This window comes from Pangasianodon hypophthalmus, chromosome 9 (assembly GCF_027358585.1).
Source record: "Pangasianodon hypophthalmus isolate fPanHyp1 chromosome 9, fPanHyp1.pri, whole genome shotgun sequence".
In the NCBI taxonomy this organism is placed as follows: domain Eukaryota; kingdom Metazoa; phylum Chordata; class Actinopteri; order Siluriformes; family Pangasiidae; genus Pangasianodon; species Pangasianodon hypophthalmus.
Window position 1 is genome coordinate 8408645 of NC_069718.1, and position 25664 is coordinate 8434308.

Below are 25664 nucleotides of genomic sequence, written 5' to 3' on the forward strand. Positions count from 1 at the left end.
TTCACTGGTTAAAATTCCCCTTAGGAACAATGGAAACTGGCCATAGAATTTTTATTTCCTTTTTCTTAAACAGAATTCCGCAACTGAAACGCATTTAGTACATGAAGCAAAACACATGGAGCAAAATTCTACCACTACTACACCAGGAACACCCATGGACGTGTCAAAACACGCCAGATAAATGTTCATAGAACAACGTACATTTTACCAACCAAACCTTCGTTACTAGCTCGGAAAAAGTAAGCGCATAATCTTCTTTTGACACAACTTTAAAGGTCTCATTAGAGACCATCAAAAATTGCCACGGCTGACTATTTTTCAAGTCATCCAGGCGTGGTATTGGGTAAAGTTTTCAACCAGCAATGATCGCGCCTCGGATTAACCTCATAAGCTACGATATTGCCTCTGCGAAAGGATAAAGATCCCGCCCACAACGGCACATGCCCACATTCAGATAGGAGACAGTCCAGGATGGTAAGTCCAAACACATCGCTCAGGTATGTCAGTCACTAAAGGAACAACACGACTGAACCTTCTGTCACTAGTTTGACTGAGAACAAACAGGTTCAAGAATTTCCTAGCAAAAAGGTGTCAAATAAGCTACCTGAAATTAAATAGAAATAAAAGGCTTCCAATCCTCCAGTCGGATCTAAAAGGGGAGGAGTCAGACACGACAGGTAGAAGTCTTTGAAATCAGCCAATATTCATTTCCAAGCTCATATTAAACGATCTAGAAAACCTGGCTGGAAAACTCACTGAACACCTTTGGGATGAACTGGAACACTGACTGCACCCCACACCTCCTCACCCACCCAACATCAGTGCCTGAGGGAGAGCAGAAGTAAAATTAAACAGGTGTTAAAGTAAATGAACGTCTTCCAGATTATGCACAAATGCAATTACTGGAGCATATATACAAAAAGTTTTGGTTGCCTTCCTGATAGTAGAAGTGGACAAATTATGAAAGTAACACTCCAAGTCGTTTTTTAAAAGAACCAAACCAGGGTTGAAGTTTTACTACACTGCATTTGTGAACGTGATACTTGGCTAATAAAATGATTAAATTGCATACAGAGCATAAATTTGTGTTTCAAGTCACAGTAAATGAATTCCAAATAAATCAATCAATCAATAAATAAATAAATAAATAAAAAGGGAAAGAAACGAAAGAAAATGAAGAAAGGTCTTAGGGTGTTAGCTACAGAAAGTTCAGCTGTCATCAATATCCAATTTCAAATGTGACACCAGAAAGGATTTGACTGGATAAAAGCTGTGAATGAGCCTGAAAGGTAGTTCTTTACCTTTCCGCTTTAATAAAAAATTGTTAAGCAAAGAACAGACTTTCTTCCAGCACAATATTGTGAACCTGTTCCAGTTTGAAAAAAATGCACGGATTTTCTTCTTATTTTTTCCGACGTGCTTTTGCAAACACATTGTCCCAAGCAGGCAAACGTTATTCACCTCTCCGGGCTCAGAGTGGCGCACTTCCCCACTCTCGGGAAGGGGGATTAGCTCAAATGGTAGAGCGCTCGCTTAGCATGCGAGAGGTAGCGGGATCGATGCCCGCATCCTCCACACTCCGCCGTGTTTTCAACAGAAATTAAACTCATCAGGCTCTTTATTAGGAACACCTGTACACCTACTCATTCATGCAATTATCTAATCAGCCAAGCGTGGGGCAGCAGTGCAGTGCATAAAATCATGCAGATTTGGGCCAGCAGTATCAGGTAATGTTCACATCAACCATCTAAACAGGCAAAAAATACGACAGGTACATGCCTGAAACCAGGTGAGATTCAGTTCCATTCCATTATTAAGCGATCTGGTGAAGCCAGTTAAAATTCCCCTTAGGAACAATCTAAATTGGCCATACAATTTTTAGTTCCTTTTTTTTTTTTAAACAGAATTCCACAACTGAAACACATTTAGTACATGAAGCAAAACACGTAGAGTAAAATTCTACCACGACTACACCAGGAACACGTGTCAAAATACGCCAGATAAATGTTCATAGAACAACGTACATTTTACCAACCAAATCTTCATTACTAGCTCGGAAAAATTAAACACACAATCTTCTTTTGACACAACTTTAAAGGTCTTATTAGAGACCATCAAAAATTGCCACGGCTGACTATTTTTCAAGTCATCCAGGCGGGGTATTGGGTAAAGTTTTCAACCAGCAATGATCGCGCCTCGGATTAACCTCATAAGCTACGATATTGCCTCTGCGAAAGGATAAAGGTCCCGCCCACAACGGCACATGCCCACATTCAGATAGGAGACAGTCCAGGATGGTAAGTCCAAACACATCGCTCAGGTATGTCAGTCACTAAAGGAACAACACGACTGAACCTTCTGTCACTAGTTTGACTGAGAACAAACAGGTTCAAGAATTTCCTAGCAAAAAGGTGTCAAATAAGCTACCTGAAATTAAATAGAAATAAAAGGCTTCCAATCCTCCAGTCGGATCTTAAAGGGGAGGAGTCAGACACGACAGGTAGAAGTCTTTGAAATCAGCCAATATTCATTTCCAAGCTCATATTAAACGATCTAGAAAACCTGGCTGGAAAACTCACTGAACACCTTTGGGATGAACTGGAACACTGACTGCACCCCACACCTCCTCACCCACCCAACATCAGTGCCTGAGGGAGAGCAGAAGTAAAATTAAACAGGTGTTAAAGTAAATGAACGTCTTCCAGATTATGCACAAATGCAATTACTGGAGCATATATACAAAAAGTTTTGGTTGCCTTCCTGATAGTAGAAGTGGACAAATTATGAAAGTAACACTCCAAGTCGTTTTTTAAAAGAACCAAACCAGGGTTGAAGTTTTACTACACTGCATTTGTGAACGTGATACTTGGCTAATAAAATGATTAAATTGCATACAGAGCATAAATTTGTGTTTCAAGTCACAGTAAATGAATTCCAAATAAATCAATCAATCAATCAATAAATAAATAAATAAAAAGGGAAAGAAACGAAAGAAAATGAAGAAAGGTCTTAGGGTGTTAGCTACAGAAAGTTCAGCTGTCATCAATATCCAATTTCAAATGTGACACCAGAAAGGATTTGACTGGATAAAAGCTGTGAATGAGCCTGAAAGGTAGTTCTTTACCTTTCCGCTTTAATAAAAAATTGTTAAGCAAAGAACAGACTTTCTTCCAGCACAATATTGTGAACCTGTTCCAGTTTGAAAAAAATGCACGGATTTTCTTCTTATTTTTTCCGACGTGCTTTTGCAAACACATTGTCCCAAGCAGGCAAACGTTATTCACCTCTCCGGGCTCAGAGTGGCGCACTTCCCCACTCTCGGGAAGGGGGATTAGCTCAAATGGTAGAGCGCTCGCTTAGCATGCGAGAGGTAGCGGGATCGATGCCCGCATCCTCCACACTCCGCCGTGTTTTCAACAGAAATTAAACTCATCAGGCTCTTTATTAGGAACACCTGTACACCTACTCATTCATGCAATTATCTAATCAGCCAAGCGTGGGGCAGCAGTGCAGTGCATAAAATCATGCAGATTTGGGCCAGCAGTATCAGGTAATGTTCACATCAACCATCTAAACAGGCAAAAAATACGACAGGTACATGCCTGAAACCAGGTGAGATTCAGTTCCATTCCATTATTAAGCGATCTGGTGAAGCCAGTTAAAATTCCCCTTAGGAACAATCTAAATTGGCCATACAATTTTTAGTTCCTTTTTTTTTTTAAACAGAATTCCACAACTGAAACACATTTAGTACATGAAGCAAAACACGTAGAGTAAAATTCTACCACGACTACACCAGGAACACGTGTCAAAACACGCCAGATAAATGTTCATAGAACAACGTACATTTTACCAACCAAATCTTCATTACTAGCTCGGAAAAATTAAACACACAATCTTCTTTTGACACAACTTTAAAGGTCTTATTAGAGACCATCAAAAATTGCCACGGCTGACTATTTTTCAAGTCATCCAGGCGGGGTATTGGGTAAAGTTTTCAACCAGCAATGATCGCGCCTCGGATTAACCTCATAAGCTACGATATTGCCTCTGCGAAAGGATAAAGGTCCCGCCCACAACGGCACATGCCCACATTCAGATAGGAGACAGTCCAGGATGGTAAGTCCAAACACATCGCTCAGGTATGTCAGTCACTAAAGGAACAACACGACTGAACCTTCTGTCACTAGTTTGACTGAGAACAAACAGGTTCAAGAATTTCCTAGCAAAAAGGTGTCAAATAAGCTACCTGAAATTAAATAGAAATAAAAGGCTTCCAATCCTCCAGTCGGATCTAAAAGGGGAGGAGTCAGACACGACAGGTAGAAGTCTTTGAAATCAGCCAATATTCATTTCCAAGCTCATATTAAACGATCTAGAAAACCTGGCTGGAAAACTCACTGAACACCTTTGGGATGAACTGGAACACTGACTGCACCCCACACCTCCTCACCCACCCAACATCAGTGCCTGAGGGAGAGCAGAAGTAAAATTAAACAGGTGTTAAAGTAAATGAACGTCTTCCAGATTATGCACAAATGCAATTACTGGAGCATATATACAAAAAGTTTTGGTTGCCTTCCTGATAGTAGAAGTGGACAAATTATGAAAGTAACACTCCAAGTCGTTTTTTAAAAGAACCAAACCAGGGTTGAAGTTTTACTACACTGCATTTGTGAACGTGATACTTGGCTAATAAAATGATTAAATTGCATACAGAGCATAAATTTGTGTTTCAAGTCACAGTAAATGAATTCCAAATAAATCAATCAATCAATAAATAAATAAATAAATAAAAAGGGAAAGAAACGAAAGAAAATGAAGAAAGGTCTTAGGGTGTTAGCTACAGAAAGTTCAGCTGTCATCAATATCCAATTTCAAATGTGACACCAGAAAGGATTTGACTGGATAAAAGCTGTGAATGAGCCTGAAAGGTAGTTCTTTACCTTTCCGCTTTAATAAAAAATTGTTAAGCAAAGAACAGACTTTCTTCCAGCACAATATTGTGAACCTGTTCCAGTTTGAAAAAAATGCACGGATTTTCTTCTTATTTTTTCCGACGTGCTTTTGCAAACACATTGTCCCAAGCAGGCAAACGTTATTCACCTCTCCGGGCTCAGAGTGGCGCACTTCCCCACTCTCGGGAAGGGGGATTAGCTCAAATGGTAGAGCGCTCGCTTAGCATGCGAGAGGTAGCGGGATCGATGCCCGCATCCTCCACACTCCGCCGTGTTTTCAACAGAAATTAAACTCATCAGGCTCTTTATTAGGAACACCTGTACACCTACTCATTCATGCAATTATCTAATCAGCCAAGCGTGGGGCAGCAGTGCAGTGCATAAAATCATGCAGATTTGGGCCAGCAGTATCAGGTAATGTTCACATCAACCATCTAAACAGGCAAAAAATACGACAGGTACATGCCTGAAACCAGGTGAGATTCAGTTCCATTCCATTATTAAGCGATCTGGTGAAGCCAGTTAAAATTCCCCTTAGGAACAATCTAAATTGGCCATACAATTTTTAGTTCCTTTTTTTTTTTAAACAGAATTCCACAACTGAAACACATTTAGTACATGAAGCAAAACACGTAGAGTAAAATTCTACCACGACTACACCAGGAACACGTGTCAAAACACGCCAGATAAATGTTCATAGAACAACGTACATTTTACCAACCAAATCTTCATTACTAGCTCGGAAAAATTAAACACACAATCTTCTTTTGACACAACTTTAAAGGTCTTATTAGAGACCATCAAAAATTGCCACGGCTGACTATTTTTCAAGTCATCCAGGCGGGGTATTGGGTAAAGTTTTCAACCAGCAATGATCGCGCCTCGGATTAACCTCATAAGCTACGATATTGCCTCTGCGAAAGGATAAAGGTCCCGCCCACAACGGCACATGCCCACATTCAGATAGGAGACAGTCCAGGATGGTAAGTCCAAACACATCGCTCAGGTATGTCAGTCACTAAAGGAACAACACGACTGAACCTTCTGTCACTAGTTTGACTGAGAACAAACAGGTTCAAGAATTTCCTAGCAAAAAGGTGTCAAATAAGCTACCTGAAATTAAATAGAAATAAAAGGCTTCCAATCCTCCAGTCGGATCTAAAAGGGGAGGAGTCAGACACGACAGGTAGAAGTCTTTGAAATCAGCCAATATTCATTTCCAAGCTCATATTAAACGATCTAGAAAACCTGGCAGGAAAACTCACTGAACAACTTTGGGATGAACTGGAACACTGACTGCACCCCACACCTCCTCACCCACCCAACATCAGTGCCTGAGGGAGAGCAGAAGTAAAATTAAACACGTGTTAAAGTAAATGAACGTCTTCCAGATTATGCACAAATGCAATTACTGGAGCATATATACAAAAAGTTTTGGTTGCCTTCCTGATAGTAGAAGTGGACAAATTATGAAAGTAACACTCCAAGTCGTTTTTTAAAAGAACCAAACCAGGGTTGAAGTTTTACTACACTGCATTTGTGAACGTGATACTTGGCTAATAAAATGATTAAATTGCATACAGAGCATAAATTTGTGTTTCAAGTCACAGTAAATGAATTCCAAATAAATCAATCAATCAATCAATAAATAAATAAATAAAAAGGGAAAGAAACGAAAGAAAATGAAGAAAGGTCTTAGGGTGTTAGCTACAGAAAGTTCAGCTGTCATCAATATCCAATTTCAAATGTGACACCAGAAAGGATTTGACTGGATAAAAGCTGTGAATGAGCCTGAAAGGTAGTTCTTTACCTTTCCGCTTTAATAAAAAATTGTTAAGCAAAGAACAGACTTTCTTCCAGCACAATATTGTGAACCTGTTCCAGTTTGAAAAAAATGCACGGATTTTCTTCTTATTTTTTCCGACGTGCTTTTGCAAACACATTGTCCCAAGCAGGCAAACGTTATTCACCTCTCCGGGCTCAGAGTGGCGCACTTCCCCACTCTCGGGAAGGGGGATTAGCTCAAATGGTAGAGCGCTCGCTTAGCATGCGAGAGGTAGCGGGATCGATGCCCGCATCCTCCACACTCCGCCGTGTTTTCAACAGAAATTAAACTCATCAGGCTCTTTATTAGGAACACCTGTACACCTACTCATTCATGCAATTATCTAATCAGCCAAGCGTGGGGCAGCAGTGCAGTGCATAAAATCATGCAGATTTGGGCCAGCAGTATCAGGTAATGTTCACATCAACCATCTAAACAGGCAAAAAATACGACAGGTACATGCCTGAAACCAGGTGAGATTCAGTTCCATTCCATTATTAAGCGATCTGGTGAAGCCAGTTAAAATTCCCCTTAGGAACAATCTAAATTGGCCATACAATTTTTAGTTCCTTTTTTTTTTTAAACAGAATTCCACAACTGAAACACATTTAGTACATGAAGCAAAACACGTAGAGTAAAATTCTACCACGACTACACCAGGAACACGTGTCAAAACACGCCAGATAAATGTTCATAGAACAACGTACATTTTACCAACCAAATCTTCATTACTAGCTCGGAAAAATTAAACACACAATCTTCTTTTGACACAACTTTAAAGGTCTTATTAGAGACCATCAAAAATTGCCACGGCTGACTATTTTTCAAGTCATCCAGGCGGGGTATTGGGTAAAGTTTTCAACCAGCAATGATCGCGCCTCGGATTAACCTCATAAGCTACGATATTGCCTCTGCGAAAGGATAAAGGTCCCGCCCACAACGGCACATGCCCACATTCAGATAGGAGACAGTCCAGGATGGTAAGTCCAAACACATCGCTCAGGTATGTCAGTCACTAAAGGAACAACACGACTGAACCTTCTGTCACTAGTTTGACTGAGAACAAACAGGTTCAAGAATTTCCTAGCAAAAAGGTGTCAAATAAGCTACCTGAAATTAAATAGAAATAAAAGGCTTCCAATCCTCCAGTCGGATCTTAAAGGGGAGGAGTCAGACACGACAGGTAGAAGTCTTTGAAATCAGCCAATATTCATTTCCAAGCTCATATTAAACGATCTAGAAAACCTGGCTGGAAAACAAACAAACAAACCAAGCAAAAACCTTCCAGTGCTACAGTCTGGAAGAAAAGGGGCGGGTGTCACATACGACAGGTACATGCTTGAAACCAGGTGAGATTCAGTTCCATTCCATTATTAAGCAATCTGGTAAAGCCCCTTGGAAAACCTACTCTTTCTTATTCACTGGTTAAAATTCCCCTTAGGAACAATGGAAATTGGCCATAGAATTTTTATTTCCTTTTTCTTAAACAGAATTCCGCAACTGAAACGCATTTAGTACATGAAGCAAAACACATGGAGCAAAATTCTACCACTACTACACCAGGAACACCCATGGACGTGTCAAAACACGCCAGATAAATGTTCATAGAACAACGTACATTTTACCAACCAAACCTTCGTTACTAGCTCGGAAAAAGCAAGCGCATAATCTTCTTTTGACACAACTTTAAAGGTCTTATTAGAGACCATCAAAAATTGCCACGGCTGACTATTTTTCAAGTCATCCAGGCGGGGTATTGGGTAAAGTTTTCAACCAGCAATGATCGCGCCTCGGATTAACCTCATAAACTACGATATTGCCTCTGCGAAAGGATAAAGATCCCGCCTACAACGGCACATGCCCACATTCAGATAGGAGACAGTCCAGGATGGTAAGTCCAAACACATCGCTCAGGTATGTCAGTCACTAAAGGAACAACACGACTGAACCTTCTGTCACTAGTTTGACTGAGAACCAACAGGTTCAAGAATTTCCTAGCAAAAAGGTGTCAAATAAGCTACCTGAAATTAAATAGAAATAAAAGGCTTCCAATCCTCCAGTCGGATCTAAAAGGGGAGGAGTCAGACACGACAGGTAGAAGTCTTTGAAATCAGCCAATATTCATTTCCAAGCTCATATTAAACGATCTAGAAAACCTGGCTGGAAAACTCACTGAACACCTTTGGGATGAACTGGAACACTGACTGCACCCCACACCTCCTCACCCACCCAACATCAGTGCCTGAGGGAGAGCAGAAGTAAAATTAAACAGGTGTTAAAGTAAATGAACGTCTTCCAGATTATGCACAAATGCAATTACTGGAGCATATATACAAAAAGTTTTGGTTGCCTTCCTGATAGTAGAAGTGGACAAATTATGAAAGTAACACTCCAAGTCGTTTTTTAAAAGAACCAAACCAGGGTTGAAGTTTTACTACACTGCATTTGTGAACGTGATACTTGGCTAATAAAATGATTAAATTGCATACAGAGCATAAATTTGTGTTTCAAGTCACAGTAAATGAATTCCAAATAAATCAATCAATCAATAAATAAATAAATAAATAAAAAGGGAAAGAAACGAAAGAAAATGAAGAAAGGTCTTAGGGTGTTAGCTACAGAAAGTTCAGCTGTCATCAATATCCAATTTCAAATGTGACACCAGAAAGGATTTGACTGGATAAAAGCTGTGAATGAGCCTGAAAGGTAGTTCTTTACCTTTCCGCTTTAATAAAAAATTGTTAAGCAAAGAACAGACTTTCTTCCAGCACAATATTGTGAACCTGTTCCAGTTTGAAAAAAATGCACGGATTTTCTTCTTATTTTTTCCGACGTGCTTTTGCAAACACATTGTCCCAAGCAGGCAAACGTTATTCACCTCTCCGGGCTCAGAGTGGCGCACTTCCCCACTCTCGGGAAGGGGGATTAGCTCAAATGGTAGAGCGCTCGCTTAGCATGCGAGAGGTAGCGGGATCGATGCCCGCATCCTCCACACTCCGCCGTGTTTTCAACAGAAATTAAACTCATCAGGCTCTTTATTAGGAACACCTGTACACCTACTCATTCATGCAATTATCTAATCAGCCAAGCGTGGGGCAGCAGTGCAGTGCATAAAATCATGCAGATTTGGGCCAGCAGTATCAGGTAATGTTCACATCAACCATCTAAACAGGCAAAAAATACGACAAGTACATGCCTGAAACCAGGTGAGATTCAGTTCCATTCCATTATTAAGCGATCTGGTGAAGCCAGTTAAAATTCCCCTTAGGAACAATCTAAATTGGCCATACAATTTTTAGTTCCTTTTTTTTTTTAAACAGAATTCCACAACTGAAACACATTTAGTACATGAAGCAAAACACGTAGAGTAAAATTCTACCACGACTACACCAGGAACACGTGTCAAAACACGCCAGATAAATGTTCATAGAACAACGTACATTTTACCAACCAAATCTTCATTACTAGCTCGGAAAAATTAAACACACAATCTTCTTTTGACACAACTTTAAAGGTCTTATTAGAGACCATCAAAAATTGCCACGGCTGACTATTTTTCAAGTCATCCAGGCGGGGTATTGGGTAAAGTTTTCAACCAGCAATGATCGCGCCTCGGATTAACCTCATAAGCTACGATATTGCCTCTGCGAAAGGATAAAGATCCCGCCCACAACGGCACATGCCCACATTCAGATAGGAGACAGTCCAGGATGGTAAGTCCAAACACATCGCTCAGGTATGTCAGTCACTAAAGGAACAACACGACTGAACCTTCTGTCACTAGTTTGACTGAGAACAAACAGGTTCAAGAATTTCCTAGCAAAAAGGTGTCAAATAAGCTACCTGAAATTAAATAGAAATAAAAGGCTTCCAATCCTCCAGTCGGATCTTAAAGGGGAGGAGTCAGACACGACAGGTAGAAGTCTTTGAAATCAGCCAGTATTCATTTCCAAGCTTATATTAAACGATCTAGAAAACCTGGCTGGAAAACAAACAAACCAAGCAAAAACCTTCCAGTGCTACAGTCTGGAAGAAAAGGGGCGGGTGTCACATACGACAGGTACATGCTTGAAACCAGGTGAGATTCAGTTCCATTCCATTATTAAGCAATCTGGTAAAGCCCCTTGGAAAACCTACTCTTTCTTATTCACTGGTTAAAATTCCCCTTAGGAACAATGGAAATTGGCCATAGAATTTTTATTTCCTTTTTCTTAAACAGAATTCCGCAACTGAAACGCATTTAGTACATGAAGCAAAACACATGGAGCAAAATTCTACCACTACTACACCAGGAACACCCATGGACGTGTCAAAACACGCCAGATAAATGTTCATAGAACAACGTACATTTTACCAACCAAACCTTCGTTACTAGCTCGGAAAAAGCAAGCGCATAATCTTCTTTTGACACAACTTTAAAGGTCTTATTAGAGACCATCAAAAATTGCCACGGCTGACTATTTTTCAAGTCATCCAGGCGGGGTATTGGGTAAAGTTTTCAACCAGCAATGATCGCGCCTCGGATTAACCTCATAAGCTACGATATTGCCTCTGCGAAAGGATAAAGGTCCCGCCCACAACGGCACATGCCCACATTCAGATAGGAGACAGTCCAGGATGGTAAGTCCAAACACATCGCTCAGGTATGTCAGTCACTAAAGGAACAACACGACTGAACCTTCTGTCACTAGTTTGACTGAGAACAAACAGGTTCAAGAATTTCCTAGCAAAAAGGTGTCAAATAAGCTACCTGAAATTAAATAGAAATAAAAGGCTTCCAATCCTCCAGTCGGATCTTAAAGGGGAGGAGTCAGACACGACAGGTAGAAGTCTTTGAAATCAGCCAATATTCATTTCCAAGCTCATATTAAACGATCTAGAAAACCTGGCTGGAAAACTCACTGAACACCTTTGGGATGAACTGGAACACTGACTGCACCCCACACCTCCTCACCCACCCAACATCAGTGCCTGAGGGAGAGCAGAAGTAAAATTAAACAGGTGTTAAAGTAAATGAACGTCTTCCAGATTATGCACAAATGCAATTACTGGAGCATATATACAAAAAGTTTTGGTTGCCTTCCTGATAGTAGAAGTGGACAAATTACGAAAGTAACACTCCAAGTCGTTTTTTAAAAGAACCAAACCAGGGTTGAAGTTTTACTACACTGCATTTGTGAACGTGATACTTGGCTAATAAAATGATTAAATTGCATACAGAGCATAAATTTGTGTTTCAAGTCACAGTAAATGAATTCCAAATAAATCAATCAATCAATAAATAAATAAATAAATAAAAAGGGAAAGAAACGAAAGAAAATGAAGAAAGGTCTTAGGGTGTTAGCTACAGAAAGTTCAGCTGTCATCAATATCCAATTTCAAATGTGACACCAGAAAGGATTTGACTGGATAAAAGCTGTGAATGAGCCTGAAAGGTAGTTCTTTACCTTTCCGCTTTAATAAAAAATTGTTAAGCAAAGAACAGACTTTCTTCCAGCACAATATTGTGAACCTGTTCCAGTTTGAAAAAAATGCACGGATTTTCTTCTTATTTTTTCCGACGTGCTTTTGCAAACACATTGTCCCAAGCAGGCAAACGTTATTCACCTCTCCGGGCTCAGAGTGGCGCACTTCCCCACTCTCGGGAAGGGGGATTAGCTCAAATGGTAGAGCGCTCGCTTAGCATGCGAGAGGTAGCGGGATCGATGCCCGCATCCTCCACACTCCGCCGTGTTTTCAACAGAAATTAAACTCATCAGGCTCTTTATTAGGAACACCTGTACACCTACTCATTCATGCAATTATCTAATCAGCCAAGCGTGGGGCAGCAGTGCAGTGCATAAAATCATGCAGATTTGGGCCAGCAGTATCAGGTAATGTTCACATCAACCATCTAAACAGGCAAAAAATACGACAGGTACATGCCTGAAACCAGGTGAGATTCAGTTCCATTCCATTATTAAGCGATCTGGTGAAGCCAGTTAAAATTCCCCTTAGGAACAATCTAAATTGGCCATACAATTTTTAGTTCCTTGAAGAAAAGGGGCGGGTGTCACATACGACAGGTACATGCTTGAAACCAGGTGAGATTCAGTTCCATTCCATTATTAAGCAATCTGGTAAAGCCCCTTGGAAAACCTACTCTTTCTTATTCACTGGTTAAAATTCCCCTTAGGAACAATGGAAATTGGCCATAGAATTTTTATTTCCTTTTTCTTAAACAGAATTCCGCAACTGAAACGCATTTAGTACATGAAGCAAAACACATGGAGCAAAATTCTACCACTACTACACCAGGAACACCCATGGACGTGTCAAAACACGCCAGATAAATGTTCATAGAACAACGTACATTTTACCAACCAAACCTTCGTTACTAGCTCGGAAAAAGCAAGCGCATAATCTTCTTTTGACACAACTTTAAAGGTCTTATTAGAGACCATCAAAAATTGCCACGGCTGACTATTTTTCAAGTCATCCAGGCGGGGTATTGGGTAAAGTTTTCAACCAGCAATGATCGCGCCTCGGATTAACCTCATAAGCTACGATATTGCCTCTGCGAAAGGATAAAGGTCCCGCCCACAACGGCACATGCCCACATTCAGATAGGAGACAGTCCAGGATGGTAAGTCCAAACACATCGCTCAGGTATGTCAGTCACTAAAGGAACAACACGACTGAACCTTCTGTCACTAGTTTGACTGAGAACAAACAGGTTCAAGAATTTCCTAGCAAAAAGGTGTCAAATAAGCTACCTGAAATTAAATAGAAATAAAAGGCTTCCAATCCTCCAGTCGGATCTAAAAGGGGAGGAGTCAGACACGACAGGTAGAAGTCTTTGAAATCAGCCAATATTCATTTCCAAGCTCATATTAAACGATCTAGAAAACCTGGCTGGAAAACTCACTGAACACCTTTGGGATGAACTGGAACACTGACTGCACCCCACACCTCCTCACCCACCCAACATCAGTGCCTGAGGGAGAGCAGAAGTAAAATTAAACAGGTGTTAAAGTAAATGAACGTCTTCCAGATTATGCATAAATGCAATTACTGGAGCATATATACAAAAAGTTTTGGTTGCCTTCCTGATAGTAGAAGTGGACAAATTACGAAAGTAACACTCCAAGTCGTTTTTTAAAAGAACCAAACCAGGGTTGAAGTTTTACTACACTGCATTTGTGAACGTGATACTTGGCTAATAAAATGATTAAATTGCATACAGAGCATAAATTTGTGTTTCAAGTCACAGTAAATGAATTCCAAATAAATCAATCAATCAATAAATAAATAAATAAATAAAAAGGGAAAGAAACGAAAGAAAATGAAGAAAGGTCTTAGGGTGTTAGCTACAGAAAGTTCAGCTGTCATCAATATCCAATTTCAAATGTGACACCAGAAAGGATTTGACTGGATAAAAGCTGTGAATGAGCCTGAAAGGTAGTTCTTTACCTTTCCGCTTTAATAAAAAATTGTTAAGCAAAGAACAGACTTTCTTCCAGCACAATATTGTGAACCTGTTCCAGTTTGAAAAAAATGCACGGATTTTCTTCTTATTTTTTCCGACGTGCTTTTGCAAACACATTGTCCCAAGCAGGCAAACGTTATTCACCTCTCCGGGCTCAGAGTGGCGCACTTCCCCACTCTCGGGAAGGGGGATTAGCTCAAATGGTAGAGCGCTCGCTTAGCATGCGAGAGGTAGCGGGATCGATGCCCGCATCCTCCACACTCCGCCGTGTTTTCAACAGAAATTAAACTCATCAGGCTCTTTATTAGGAACACCTGTACACCTACTCATTCATGCAATTATCTAATCAGCCAAGCGTGGGGCAGCAGTGCAGTGCATAAAATCATGCAGATTTGGGCCAGCAGTATCAGGTAATGTTCACATCAACCATCTAAACAGGCAAAAAATACGACAGGTACATGCCTGAAACCAGGTGAGATTCAGTTCCATTCCATTATTAAGCGATCTGGTGAAGCCAGTTAAAATTCCCCTTAGGAACAATCTAAATTGGCCATACAATTTTTAGTTCCTTTTTTTTTTTAAAAAGAATTCCACAACTGAAACACATTTAGTACATGAAGCAAAACACGTAGAGTAAAATTCTACCACGACTACACCAGGAACACGTGTCAAAACACGCCAGATAAATGTTCATAGAACAACGTACATTTTACCAACCAAATCTTCATTACTAGCTCGGAAAAATTAAACACACAATCTTCTTTTGACACAACCTTAAAGGTCTTATTAGAGACCATCAAAAATTGCCACGGCTGACTATTTTTCAAGTCATCCAGGCGGGGTATTGGGTAAAGTTTTCAACCAGCAATGATCGCGCCTCGGATTAACCTCATAAGCTACGATATTGCCTCTGCGAAAGGATAAAGGTCCCGCCCACAACGGCACATGCCCACATTCAGATAGGAGACAGTCCAGGATGGTAAGTCCAAACACATCGCTCAGGTATGTCAGTCACTAAAGGAACAACACGACTGAACCTTCTGTCACTAGTTTGACTGAGAACAAACAGGTTCAAGAATTTCCTAGCAAAAAGGTGTCAAATAAGCTACCTGAAATTAAATAGAAATAAAAGGCTTCCAATCCTCCAGTCGGATCTTAAAGGGGAGGAGTCAGACACGACAGGTAGAAGTCTTTGAAATCAGCCAATATTCATTTCCAAGCTTATATTAAACGATCTAGAAAACCTGGCTGGAAAACAAACAAACCAAGCAAAAACCTTCCAGTGCTACAGTCTGGAAGAAAAGGGGCGGGTGTCACATACGACAGGTACATGCTTGAAACCAGGTGAGATTCAGTTCCATTCCATTATTAAGCAATCTGGTAAAGCCCCTTGGAAAACCTACTCTTTCTTATTCACTGGTTAAAATTCCCCTTAGGAACAATGGAAATTGGCCATAGAATTTTTATTTCCTTTTTCTTAAACAGAATTCCGCAACTGAAACGCATTTAGTACATGAAGCAAAACACATGGAGCAAAATTCTACCACTACTACACCAGGAACACCCATGGACGTGTCAAAACACGCCAGATAAATGTTCATAGAACAACGTACATTTTACCAACCAAACCTTCGTTACTAGCTCGGAAAAAGCAAGCGCATAATCTTCTTTTGACACAACTTTAAAGGTCTTATTAGAGACCATCAAAAATTGCCACGGCTGACTATTTTTCAAGTCATCCAGGCGGGGTATTGGGTAAAGTTTTCAACCAGCAATGATCGCGCCTCGGATTAACCTCATAAGCTACGATATTGCCTCTGCGAAAGGATAAAGGTCCCGCCCACAACGGCACATGCCCACATTCAGATAGGAGACAGTCCAGGATGGTAAGTCCAAACACATCGCTCAGGTATGTCAGTCACTAAAGGAACAACACGACTGAACCTTCTGTCACTAGTTTGACTGAGAACAAACAGGTTCAAGAATTTCCTAGCAAAAAGGTGTCAAATAAGCTACCTGAAATTAAATAGAAATAAAAGGCTTCCAATCCTCCAGTCGGATCTAAAAGGGGAGGAGTCAGACACGACAGGTAGAAGTCTTTGAAATCAGCCAATATTCATTTCCAAGCTCATATTAAACGATCTAGAAAACCTGGCTGGAAAACTCACTGAACACCTTTGGGATGAACTGGAACACTGACTGCACCCCACACCTCCTCACCCACCCAACATCAGTGCCTGAGGGAGAGCAGAAGTAAAATTAAACAGGTGTTAAAGTAAATGAACGTCTTCCAGATTATGCACAAATGCAATTACTGGAGCATATATACAAAAAGTTTTGGTTGCCTTCCTGATAGTAGAAGTGGACAAATTACGAAAGTAACACTCCAAGTCGTTTTTTAAAAGAACCAAACCAGGGTTGAAGTTTTACTACACTGCATTTGTGAACGTGATACTTGGCTAATAAAATGATTAAATTGCATACAGAGCATAAATTTGTGTTTCAAGTCACAGTAAATGAATTCCAAATAAATCAATCAATCAATAAATAAATAAATAAATAAAAAGGGAAAGAAACGAAAGAAAATGAAGAAAGGTCTTAGGGTGTTAGCTCCAGAAAGTTCAGCTGTCATCAATATCCAATTTCAAATGTGACACCAGAAAGGATTTGACTGGATAAAAGCTGTGAATGAGCCTGAAAGGTAGTTCTTTACCTTTCCGCTTTAATAAAAAATTGTTAAGCAAAGAACAGACTTTCTTCCAGCACAATATTGTGAACCTGTTCCAGTTTGAAAAAAATGCACGGATTTTCTTCTTATTTTTTCCGACGTGCTTTTGCAAACACATTGTCCCAAGCAGGCAAACGTTATTCACCTCTCCGGGCTCAGAGTGGCGCACTTCCCCACTCTCGGGAAGGGGGATTAGCTCAAATGGTAGAGCGCTCGCTTAGCATGCGAGAGGTAGCGGGATCGATGCCCGCATCCTCCACACTCCGCCGTGTTTTCAACAGAAATTAAACTCATCAGGCTCTTTATTAGGAACACCTGTACACCTACTCATTCATGCAATTATCTAATCAGCCAAGCGTGGGGCAGCAGTGCAGTGCATAAAATCATGCAGATTTGGGCCAGCAGTATCAGGTAATGTTCACATCAACCATCTAAACAGGCAAAAAATACGACAGGTACATGCCTGAAACCAGGTGAGATTCAGTTCCATTCCATTATTAAGCGATCTGGTGAAGCCAGTTAAAATTCCCCTTAGGAACAATCTAAATTGGCCATACAATTTTTAGTTCCTTTTTTTTTTTAAAAAGAATTCCACAACTGAAACACATTTAGTACATGAAGCAAAACACGTAGAGTAAAATTCTACCACGACTACACCAGGAACACGTGTCAAAACACGCCAGATAAATGTTCATAGAACAACGTACATTTTACAAACCAAATCTTCATTACTAGCTCGGAAAAATTAAACACACAATCTTCTTTTGACACAACCTTAAAGGTCTTATTAGAGACCATCAAAAATTGCCACGGCTGACTATTTTTCAAGTCATCCAGGCGGGGTATTGGGTAAAGTTTTCAACCAGCAATGATCGCGCCTCGGATTAACCTCATAAGCTACGATATTGCCTCTGCGAAAGGATAAAGGTCCCGCCCACAACGGCACATGCCCACATTCAGATAGGAGACAGTCCAGGATGGTAAGTCCAAACACATCGCTCAGGTATGTCAGTCACTAAAGGAACAACACGACTGAACCTTCTGTCACTAGTTTGACTGAGAACAAACAGGTTCAAGAATTTCCTAGCAAAAAGGTGTCAAATAAGCTACCTGAAATTAAATAGAAATAAAAGGCTTCCAATCCTCCAGTCGGATCTTAAAGGGGAGGAGTCAGACACGACAGGTAGAAGTCTTTGAAATCAGCCAATATTCATTTCCAAGCTTATATTAAACGATCTAGAAAACCTGGCTGGAAAACAAACAAACCAAGCAAAAACCTTCCAGTGCTACAGTCTGGAAGAAAAGGGGCGGGTGTCACATACGACAGGTACATGCTTGAAACCAGGTGAGATTCAGTTCCATTCCATTATTAAGCAATCTGGTAAAGCCCCTTGGAAAACCTACTCTTTCTTATTCACTGGTTAAAATTCCCCTTAGGAACAATGGAAATTGGCCATAGAATTTTTATTTCCTTTTTCTTAAACAGAATTCCGCAACTGAAACGCATTTAGTACATGAAGCAAAACACATGGAGCAAAATTCTACCACTACTACACCAGGAACACCCATGGACGTGTCAAAACACGCCAGATAAATGTTCATAGAACAACGTACATTTTACCAACCAAACCTTCGTTACTAGCTCGGAAAAAGCAAGCGCATAATCTTCTTTTGACACAACTTTAAAGGTCTTATTAGAGACCATCAAAAATTGCCACGGCTGACTATTTTTCAAGTCATCCAGGCGGGGTATTGGGTAAAGTTTTCAACCAGCAATGATCGCGCCTCGGATTAACCTCATAAGCTACGATATTGCCTCTGCGAAAGGATAAAGGTCCCGCCCACAACGGCACATGCCCACATTCAGATAGGAGACAGTCCAGGATGGTAAGTCCAAACACATCGCTCAGGTATGTCAGTCACTAAAGGAACAACACGACTGAACCTTCTGTCACTAGTTTGACTGAGAACAAACAGGTTCAAGAATTTCCTAGCAAAAAGGTGTCAAATAAGCTACCTGAAATTAAATAGAAATAAAAGGCTTCCAATCCTCCAGTCGGATCTAAAAGGGGAGGAGTCAGACACGACAGGTAGAAGTCTTTGAAATCAGCCAATATTCATTTCCAAGCTCATATTAAACGATCTAGAAAACCTGGCTGGAAAACTCACTGAACACCTTTGGGATGAACTGGAACACTGACTGCACCCCACACCTCCTCACCCACCCAACATCAGTGCCTGAGGGAGAGCAGAAGTAAAATTAAACAGGTGTTAAAGTAAATGAACGTCTTCCAGATTATGCACAAATGCAATTACTGGAGCATATATACAAAAAGTTTTGGTTGCCTTCCTGATAGTAGAAGTGGACAAATTACGAAAGTAACACTCCAAGTCGTTTTTTAAAAGAACCAAACCAGGGTTGAAGTTTTACTACACTGCATTTGTGAACGTGATACTTGGCTAATAAAATGATTAAATTGCATACAGAGCATAAATTTGTGTTTCAAGTCACAGTAAATGAATTCCAAATAAATCAATCAATCAATAAATAAATAAATAAATAAAAAGGGAAAGAAACGAAAGAAAATGAAGAAAGGTCTTAGGGTGTTAGCTCCAGAAAGTTCAGCTGTCATCAATATCCAATTTCAAATGTGACACCAGAAAGGATTTGACTGGATAAAAGCTGTGAATGAGCCTGAAAGGTAGTTCTTTACCTTTCCGCTTTAATAAAAAATTGTTAAGCAAAGAACAGACTTTCTTCCAGCACAATATTGTGAACCTGTTCCAGTTTGAAAAAAATGCACGGATTTTCTTCTTATTTTTTACGACGTGCTTTTGCAAACACATTGTCCCAAGCAGGCAAACGTTATTCACCTCTCCGGGCTCAGAGTGGCGCACTTCCCCACTCTCGGGAAGGGGGATTAGCTCAAATGGTAGAGCGCTCGCTTAGCATGCGAGAGGTAGCGGGATCGATGCCCGCATCCTCCACACTCCGCCGTGTTTTCAACAGAAATTAAACTCATCAGGCTCTTTATTAGGAACACCTGTACACCTACTCATTCATGCAATTATCTAATCAGCCAAGCGTGGGGCAGCAGTGCAGTGCATAAAATCATGCAGATTTGGGCCAGCAGTATCAGGTAATGTTCACATCAACCATCTAAACAGGCAAAAAATACGACAGGTACATGCCTGAAACCAGGTGAGATTCAGTTCCATTCCATTATTAAGCGATCTGGTGAAGCCAGTTAAAATTCCCCTTAGGAACAATCTAAATTGGCCATACAATTTTTAGTTCCTTTTTTTTTTTAAACAGAATTCCACAACTGAAACACATTTAGTACATGAAGCAAAACACGTAGAGTAAAATTCTACCACGACTACACCAGGAACACGTGTCAAAACACGCCAGATAAATGTTCATAGAACAACGTACAATGATCAATGATCGCGCCTCGGATTAACCTCATAAGCTACGATATTGCCTCTGCGAAAGGATAAAGGTCCCGCCCACAACGGCACATGCCCACATTCAGATAGGAGACAGTCCAGGATGGTAAGTCCAAACACATCGCTCAGGTATGTCAGTCACTAAAGGAACAACACGACTGAACCTTCTGTCACTAGTTTGACTGAGAACAAACAGGTTCAAGAATTTCCTAGCAAAAAGGTGTCAAATAAGCTACCTGAAATTAAATAGAAATAAAAGGCTTCCAATCCTCCAGTCGGATCTTAAAGGGGAGGAGTCAGACACGACAGGTAGAAGTCTTTGAAATCAGCCAATATTCATTTCCAAGCTTATATTAAACGATCTAGAAAACCTGGCTGGAAAACAAACAAACCAAGCAAAAACCTTCCAGTGCTACAGTCTGGAAGAAAAGGGGCGGGTGTCACATACGACAGGTACATGCTTGAAACCAGGTGAGATTCAGTTCCATTCCATTATTAAGCAATCTGGTAAAGCCCCTTGGAAAACCTACTCTTTCTTATTCACTGGTTAAAATTCCCCTTAGGAACAATGGAAATTGGCCATAGAATTTTTATTTCCTTTTTCTTAAACAGAATTCCGCAACTGAAACGCATTTAGTACATGAAGCAAAACACATGGAGCAAAATTCTACCACTACTACACCAGGAACACCCATGGACGTGTCAAAACACGCCAGATAAATGTTCATAGAACAACGTACATTTTACCAACCAAACCTTCGTTACTAGCTCGGAAAAAGCAAGCGCATAATCTTCTTTTGACACAACTTTAAAGGTCTTATTAGAGACCATCAAAAATTGCCACGGCTGACTATTTTTCAAGTCATCCAGGCGGGGTATTGGGTAAAGTTTTCAACCAGCAATGATCGCGCCTCGGATTAACCTCATAAGCTACGATATTGCCTCTGCGAAAGGATAAAGGTCCCGCCCACAACGGCACATGCCCACATTCAGATAGGAGACAGTCCAGGATGGTAAGTCCAAACACATCGCTCAGGTATGTCAGTCACTAAAGGAACAACACGACTGAACCTTCTGTCACTAGTTTGACTGAGAACAAACAGGTTCAAGAATTTCCTAGCAAAAAGGTGTCAAATAAGCTACCTGAAATTAAATAGAAATAAAAGGCTTCCAATCCTCCAGTCGGATCTAAAAGGGGAGGAGTCAGACACGACAGGTAGAAGTCTTTGAAATCAGCCAATATTCATTTCCAAGCTCATATTAAACGATCTAGAAAACCTGGCTGGAAAACTCACTGAACACCTTTGGGATGAACTGGAACACTGACTGCACCCCACACCTCCTCACCCACCCAACATCAGTGCCTGAGGGAGAGCAGAAGTAAAATTAAACAGGTGTTAAAGTAAATGAACGTCTTCCAGATTATGCACAAATGCAATTACTGGAGCATATATACAAAAAGTTTTGGTTGCCTTCCTGATAGTAGAAGTGGACAAATTACGAAAGTAACACTCCAAGTCGTTTTTTAAAAGAACCAAACCAGGGTTGAAGTTTTACTACACTGCATTTGTGAACGTGATACTTGGCTAATAAAATGATTAAATTGCATACAGAGCATAAATTTGTGTTTCAAGTCACAGTAAATGAATTCCAAATAAATCAATCAATCAATAAATAAATAAATAAATAAAAAGGGAAAGAAACGAAAGAAAATGAAGAAAGGTCTTAGGGTGTTAGCTACAGAAAGTTCAGCTGTCATCAATATCCAATTTCAAATGTGACACCAGAAAGGATTTGACTGGATAAAAGCTGTGAATGAGCCTGAAAGGTAGTTCTTTACCTTTCCGCTTTAATAAAAAATTGTTAAGCAAAGAACAGACTTTCTTCCAGCACAATATTGTGAACCTGTTCCAGTTTGAAAAAAATGCACGGATTTTCTTCTTATTTTTTCCGACGTGCTTTTGCAAACACATTGTCCCAAGCAGGCAAACGTTATTCACCTCTCCGGGCTCAGAGTGGCGCACTTCCCCACTCTCGGGAAGGGGGATTAGCTCAAATGGTAGAGCGCTCGCTTAGCATGCGAGAGGTAGCGGGATCGATGCCCGCATCCTCCACACTCCGCCGTGTTTTCAACAGAAATTAAACTCATCAGGCTCTTTATTAGGAACACCTGTACACCTACTCATTCATGCAATTATCTAATCAGCCAAGCGTGGGGCAGCAGTGCAGTGCATAAAATCATGCAGATTTGGGCCAGCAGTATCAGGTAATGTTCACATCAACCATCTAAACAGGCAAAAAATACGACAAGTACATGCCTGAAACCAGGTGAGATTCAGTTCCATTCCATTATTAAGCGATCTGGTGAAGCCAGTTAAAATTCCCCTTAGGAACAATCTAAATTGGCCATACAATTTTTAGTTCCTTTTTTTTTTAAACAGAATTCCACAACTGAAACACATTTAGTACATGAAGCAAAACACGTAGAGTAAAATTCTACCACGACTACACCAGGAACACGTGTCAAAACACGCCAGATAAATGTTCATAGAACAACGTACAATGATCAATGATCGCGCCTCGGATTAACCTCATAAGCTACGATATTGCCTCTGCGAAAGGATAAAGGTCCCGCCCACAACGGCACATGCCCACATTCAGATAGGAGACAGTCCAGGATGGTAAGTCCAAACACATCGCTCAGGTATGTCAGTCACTAAAGGAACAACACGACTGAACCTTCTGTCACTAGTTTGACTGAGAACAAACAGGTTCAAGAATTTCCTAGCAAAAAGGTGTCAAATAAGCTACCTGAAATTAAATAGAAATAAAAGGCTTCCAATCCTCCAGTCGGATCTTAAAGGGGAGGAGTCAGACACGACAGGTAGAAGTCTTTGAAATCAGCCAATATTCATTTCCAAGCTTATATTAAACGATCTAGAAAACCTGGCTGGAAAACAAACAAACCAAGCAAAAACCTTCCAGTGCTACAGTCTGGAAGAAAAGGGGCGGGTGTCACATACGACAGGTACATGCTTGAAACCAGGTGAGATTCAGTTCCATTCCATTATTAAGCAATCTGGTAAAGCCCCTTGGAAAACCTACTCTTTCTTATTCACTGGTTAAAATTCCCCTTAGGAACAATGGAAATTGGCCATAGAATTTTTATTTCCTTTTTCTTAAACAGAATTCCGCAACTGAAACGCATTTAGTACATGAAGCAAAACACATGGAGCAAAATTCTACCACTACTACACCAGGAACACCCATGGACGTGTCAAAACACGCCAGATAAATGTTCATAGAACAACGTACATTTTACCAACCAAACCTTCGTTACTAGCTCGGAAAAAGCAAGCGCATAATCTTCTTTTGACACAACTTTAAAGGTCTTATTAGAGACCATCAAAAATTGCCACGGCTGACTATTTTTCAAGTCATCCAGGCGGGGTATTGGGTAAAGTTTTCAACCAGCAATGATCGCGCCTCGGATTAACCTCATAAGCTACGATATTGCCTCTGCGAAAGGATAAAGGTCCCGCCCACAACGGCACATGCCCACATTCAGATAGGAGACAGTCCAGGATGGTAAGTCCAAACACATCGCTCAGGTATGTCAGTCACTAAAGGAACAACACGACTGAACCTTCTGTCACTAGTTTGACTGAGAACAAACAGGTTCAAGAATTTCCTAGCAAAAAGGTGTCAAATAAGCTACCTGAAATTAAATAGAAATAAAAGGCTTCCAATCCTCCAGTCGGATCTAAAAGGGGAGGAGTCAGACACGACAGGTAGAAGTCTTTGAAATCAGCCAATATTCATTTCCAAGCTCATATTAAACGATCTAGAAAACCTGGCTGGAAAACTCACTGAACACCTTTGGGATGAACTGGAACACTGACTGCACCCCACACCTCCTCACCCACCCAACATCAGTGCCTGAGGGAGAGCAGAAGTAAAATTAAACAGGTGTTAAAGTAAATGAACGTCTTCCAGATTATGCACAAATGCAATTACTGGAGCATATATACAAAAAGTTTTGGTTGCCTTCCTGATAGTAGAAGTGGACAAATTATGAAAGTAACACTCCAAGTCGTTTTTTAAAAGAACCAAACCAGGGTTGAAGTTTTACTACACTGCATTTGTGAACGTGATACTTGGCTAATAAAATGATTAAATTGCATACAGAGCATAAATTTGTGTTTCAAGTCACAGTAAATGAATTCCAAATAAATCAATCAATAAATAAATAAATAAATAAATAAAAAGGGAAAGAAACGAAAGAAAATGAAGAAAGGTCTTAGGGTGTTAGCTACAGAAAGTTCAGCTGTCATCAATATCCAATTTCAAATGTGACACCAGAAAGGATTTGACTGGATAAAAGCTGTGAATGAGCCTGAAAGGTAGTTCTTTACCTTTCCGCTTTAATAAAAAATTGTTAAGCAAAGAACAGACTTTCTTCCAGCACAATATTGTGAACCTGTTCCAGTTTGAAAAAAATGCACGGATTTTCTTCTTATTTTTTCCGACGTGCTTTTGCAAACACATTGTCCCAAGCAGGCAAACGTTATTCACCTCTCCGGGCTCAGAGTGGCGCACTTCCCCACTCTCGGGAAGGGGGATTAGCTCAAATGGTAGAGCGCTCGCTTAGCATGCGAGAGGTAGCGGGATCGATGCCCGCATCCTCCACACTCCGCCGTGTTTTCAACAGAAATTAAACTCATCAGGCTCTTTATTAGGAACACCTGTACACCTACTCATTCATGCAATTATCTAATCAGCCAAGCGTGGGGCAGCAGTGCAGTGCATAAAATCATGCAGATTTGGGCCAGCAGTATCAGGTAATGTTCACATCAACCATCTAAACAGGCAAAAAATACGACAGGTACATGCCTGAAACCAGGTGAGATTCAGTTCCATTCCATTATTAAGCGATCTGGTGAAGCCAGTTAAAATTCCCCTTAGGAACAATCTAAATTGGCCATACAATTTTTAGTTCCTTTTTTTTTTTAAACAGAATTCCACAACTGAAACACATTTAGTACATGAAGCAAAACACGTAGAGTAAAATTCTACCACGACTACACCAGGAACACGTGTCAAAACACGCCAGATAAATGTTCATAGAACAACGTACAATGATCAATGATCGCGCCTCGGATTAACCTCATAAGCTACGATATTGCCTCTGCGAAAGGATAAAGGTCCCGCCCACAACGGCACATGCCCACATTC

The 25664-nt window shown here is 40.4% G+C and overlaps 26 non-coding genes across 26 annotated transcripts; 11 read left to right on the forward strand and 15 right to left on the reverse strand.

Moving 5' to 3' along the window:
• Positions 1-276: 276 nt before the first annotated feature.
• LOC128319030 (U4 spliceosomal RNA) lies at positions 277-417 on the reverse strand. The gene has a single exon (XR_008302461.1). It is a non-coding gene; the product is annotated as a U4 spliceosomal RNA (small nuclear RNA).
• A 1085-nt stretch (positions 418-1502) lies between these two features.
• On the forward strand, positions 1503-1575 carry trnaa-agc (transfer RNA alanine (anticodon AGC)). The gene has a single exon. It is a non-coding gene; the product is annotated as a tRNA-Ala (tRNA).
• Positions 1576-2099: 524 nt separating this feature from the next.
• LOC128318973 (U4 spliceosomal RNA) lies at positions 2100-2240 on the reverse strand. Its single transcript, XR_008302402.1, has one exon. It is a non-coding gene; the product is annotated as a U4 spliceosomal RNA (small nuclear RNA).
• Positions 2241-3325: 1085 nt separating this feature from the next.
• On the forward strand, positions 3326-3398 carry trnaa-agc (transfer RNA alanine (anticodon AGC)). Its single transcript has one exon. It is a non-coding gene; the product is annotated as a tRNA-Ala (tRNA).
• A 523-nt stretch (positions 3399-3921) lies between these two features.
• LOC128318975 (U4 spliceosomal RNA) lies at positions 3922-4062 on the reverse strand. The gene has a single exon (XR_008302404.1). It is a non-coding gene; the product is annotated as a U4 spliceosomal RNA (small nuclear RNA).
• Positions 4063-5147: 1085 nt separating this feature from the next.
• trnaa-agc (transfer RNA alanine (anticodon AGC)) lies at positions 5148-5220 on the forward strand. Its single transcript has one exon. It is a non-coding gene; the product is annotated as a tRNA-Ala (tRNA).
• A 523-nt stretch (positions 5221-5743) lies between these two features.
• LOC128318976 (U4 spliceosomal RNA) lies at positions 5744-5884 on the reverse strand. Its single transcript, XR_008302405.1, has one exon. It is a non-coding gene; the product is annotated as a U4 spliceosomal RNA (small nuclear RNA).
• A 1085-nt stretch (positions 5885-6969) lies between these two features.
• On the forward strand, positions 6970-7042 carry trnaa-agc (transfer RNA alanine (anticodon AGC)). Its single transcript has one exon. It is a non-coding gene; the product is annotated as a tRNA-Ala (tRNA).
• A 523-nt stretch (positions 7043-7565) lies between these two features.
• LOC128318977 (U4 spliceosomal RNA) lies at positions 7566-7706 on the reverse strand. Its single transcript, XR_008302406.1, has one exon. It is a non-coding gene; the product is annotated as a U4 spliceosomal RNA (small nuclear RNA).
• A 770-nt stretch (positions 7707-8476) lies between these two features.
• On the reverse strand, positions 8477-8617 carry LOC128319019 (U4 spliceosomal RNA). The gene has a single exon (XR_008302448.1). It is a non-coding gene; the product is annotated as a U4 spliceosomal RNA (small nuclear RNA).
• A 1085-nt stretch (positions 8618-9702) lies between these two features.
• On the forward strand, positions 9703-9775 carry trnaa-agc (transfer RNA alanine (anticodon AGC)). The gene has a single exon. It is a non-coding gene; the product is annotated as a tRNA-Ala (tRNA).
• A 523-nt stretch (positions 9776-10298) lies between these two features.
• On the reverse strand, positions 10299-10439 carry LOC128318978 (U4 spliceosomal RNA). Its single transcript, XR_008302407.1, has one exon. It is a non-coding gene; the product is annotated as a U4 spliceosomal RNA (small nuclear RNA).
• A 766-nt stretch (positions 10440-11205) lies between these two features.
• On the reverse strand, positions 11206-11346 carry LOC128318979 (U4 spliceosomal RNA). The gene has a single exon (XR_008302408.1). It is a non-coding gene; the product is annotated as a U4 spliceosomal RNA (small nuclear RNA).
• A 1085-nt stretch (positions 11347-12431) lies between these two features.
• On the forward strand, positions 12432-12504 carry trnaa-agc (transfer RNA alanine (anticodon AGC)). The gene has a single exon. It is a non-coding gene; the product is annotated as a tRNA-Ala (tRNA).
• A 706-nt stretch (positions 12505-13210) lies between these two features.
• LOC128318980 (U4 spliceosomal RNA) lies at positions 13211-13351 on the reverse strand. Its single transcript, XR_008302409.1, has one exon. It is a non-coding gene; the product is annotated as a U4 spliceosomal RNA (small nuclear RNA).
• Positions 13352-14436: 1085 nt separating this feature from the next.
• trnaa-agc (transfer RNA alanine (anticodon AGC)) lies at positions 14437-14509 on the forward strand. The gene has a single exon. It is a non-coding gene; the product is annotated as a tRNA-Ala (tRNA).
• A 523-nt stretch (positions 14510-15032) lies between these two features.
• On the reverse strand, positions 15033-15173 carry LOC128318981 (U4 spliceosomal RNA). The gene has a single exon (XR_008302410.1). It is a non-coding gene; the product is annotated as a U4 spliceosomal RNA (small nuclear RNA).
• Positions 15174-15939: 766 nt separating this feature from the next.
• LOC128318982 (U4 spliceosomal RNA) lies at positions 15940-16080 on the reverse strand. Its single transcript, XR_008302411.1, has one exon. It is a non-coding gene; the product is annotated as a U4 spliceosomal RNA (small nuclear RNA).
• A 1085-nt stretch (positions 16081-17165) lies between these two features.
• trnaa-agc (transfer RNA alanine (anticodon AGC)) lies at positions 17166-17238 on the forward strand. Its single transcript has one exon. It is a non-coding gene; the product is annotated as a tRNA-Ala (tRNA).
• A 523-nt stretch (positions 17239-17761) lies between these two features.
• Positions 17762-17902, reverse strand: LOC128318983 (U4 spliceosomal RNA). Its single transcript, XR_008302412.1, has one exon. It is a non-coding gene; the product is annotated as a U4 spliceosomal RNA (small nuclear RNA).
• Positions 17903-18668: 766 nt separating this feature from the next.
• LOC128318984 (U4 spliceosomal RNA) lies at positions 18669-18809 on the reverse strand. Its single transcript, XR_008302413.1, has one exon. It is a non-coding gene; the product is annotated as a U4 spliceosomal RNA (small nuclear RNA).
• Positions 18810-19894: 1085 nt separating this feature from the next.
• trnaa-agc (transfer RNA alanine (anticodon AGC)) lies at positions 19895-19967 on the forward strand. Its single transcript has one exon. It is a non-coding gene; the product is annotated as a tRNA-Ala (tRNA).
• A 1277-nt stretch (positions 19968-21244) lies between these two features.
• LOC128318986 (U4 spliceosomal RNA) lies at positions 21245-21385 on the reverse strand. Its single transcript, XR_008302415.1, has one exon. It is a non-coding gene; the product is annotated as a U4 spliceosomal RNA (small nuclear RNA).
• A 1085-nt stretch (positions 21386-22470) lies between these two features.
• Positions 22471-22543, forward strand: trnaa-agc (transfer RNA alanine (anticodon AGC)). Its single transcript has one exon. It is a non-coding gene; the product is annotated as a tRNA-Ala (tRNA).
• A 1276-nt stretch (positions 22544-23819) lies between these two features.
• On the reverse strand, positions 23820-23960 carry LOC128318987 (U4 spliceosomal RNA). The gene has a single exon (XR_008302416.1). It is a non-coding gene; the product is annotated as a U4 spliceosomal RNA (small nuclear RNA).
• A 1085-nt stretch (positions 23961-25045) lies between these two features.
• trnaa-agc (transfer RNA alanine (anticodon AGC)) lies at positions 25046-25118 on the forward strand. Its single transcript has one exon. It is a non-coding gene; the product is annotated as a tRNA-Ala (tRNA).
• The last annotated feature ends 546 nt before the right edge of the window (positions 25119-25664 follow it).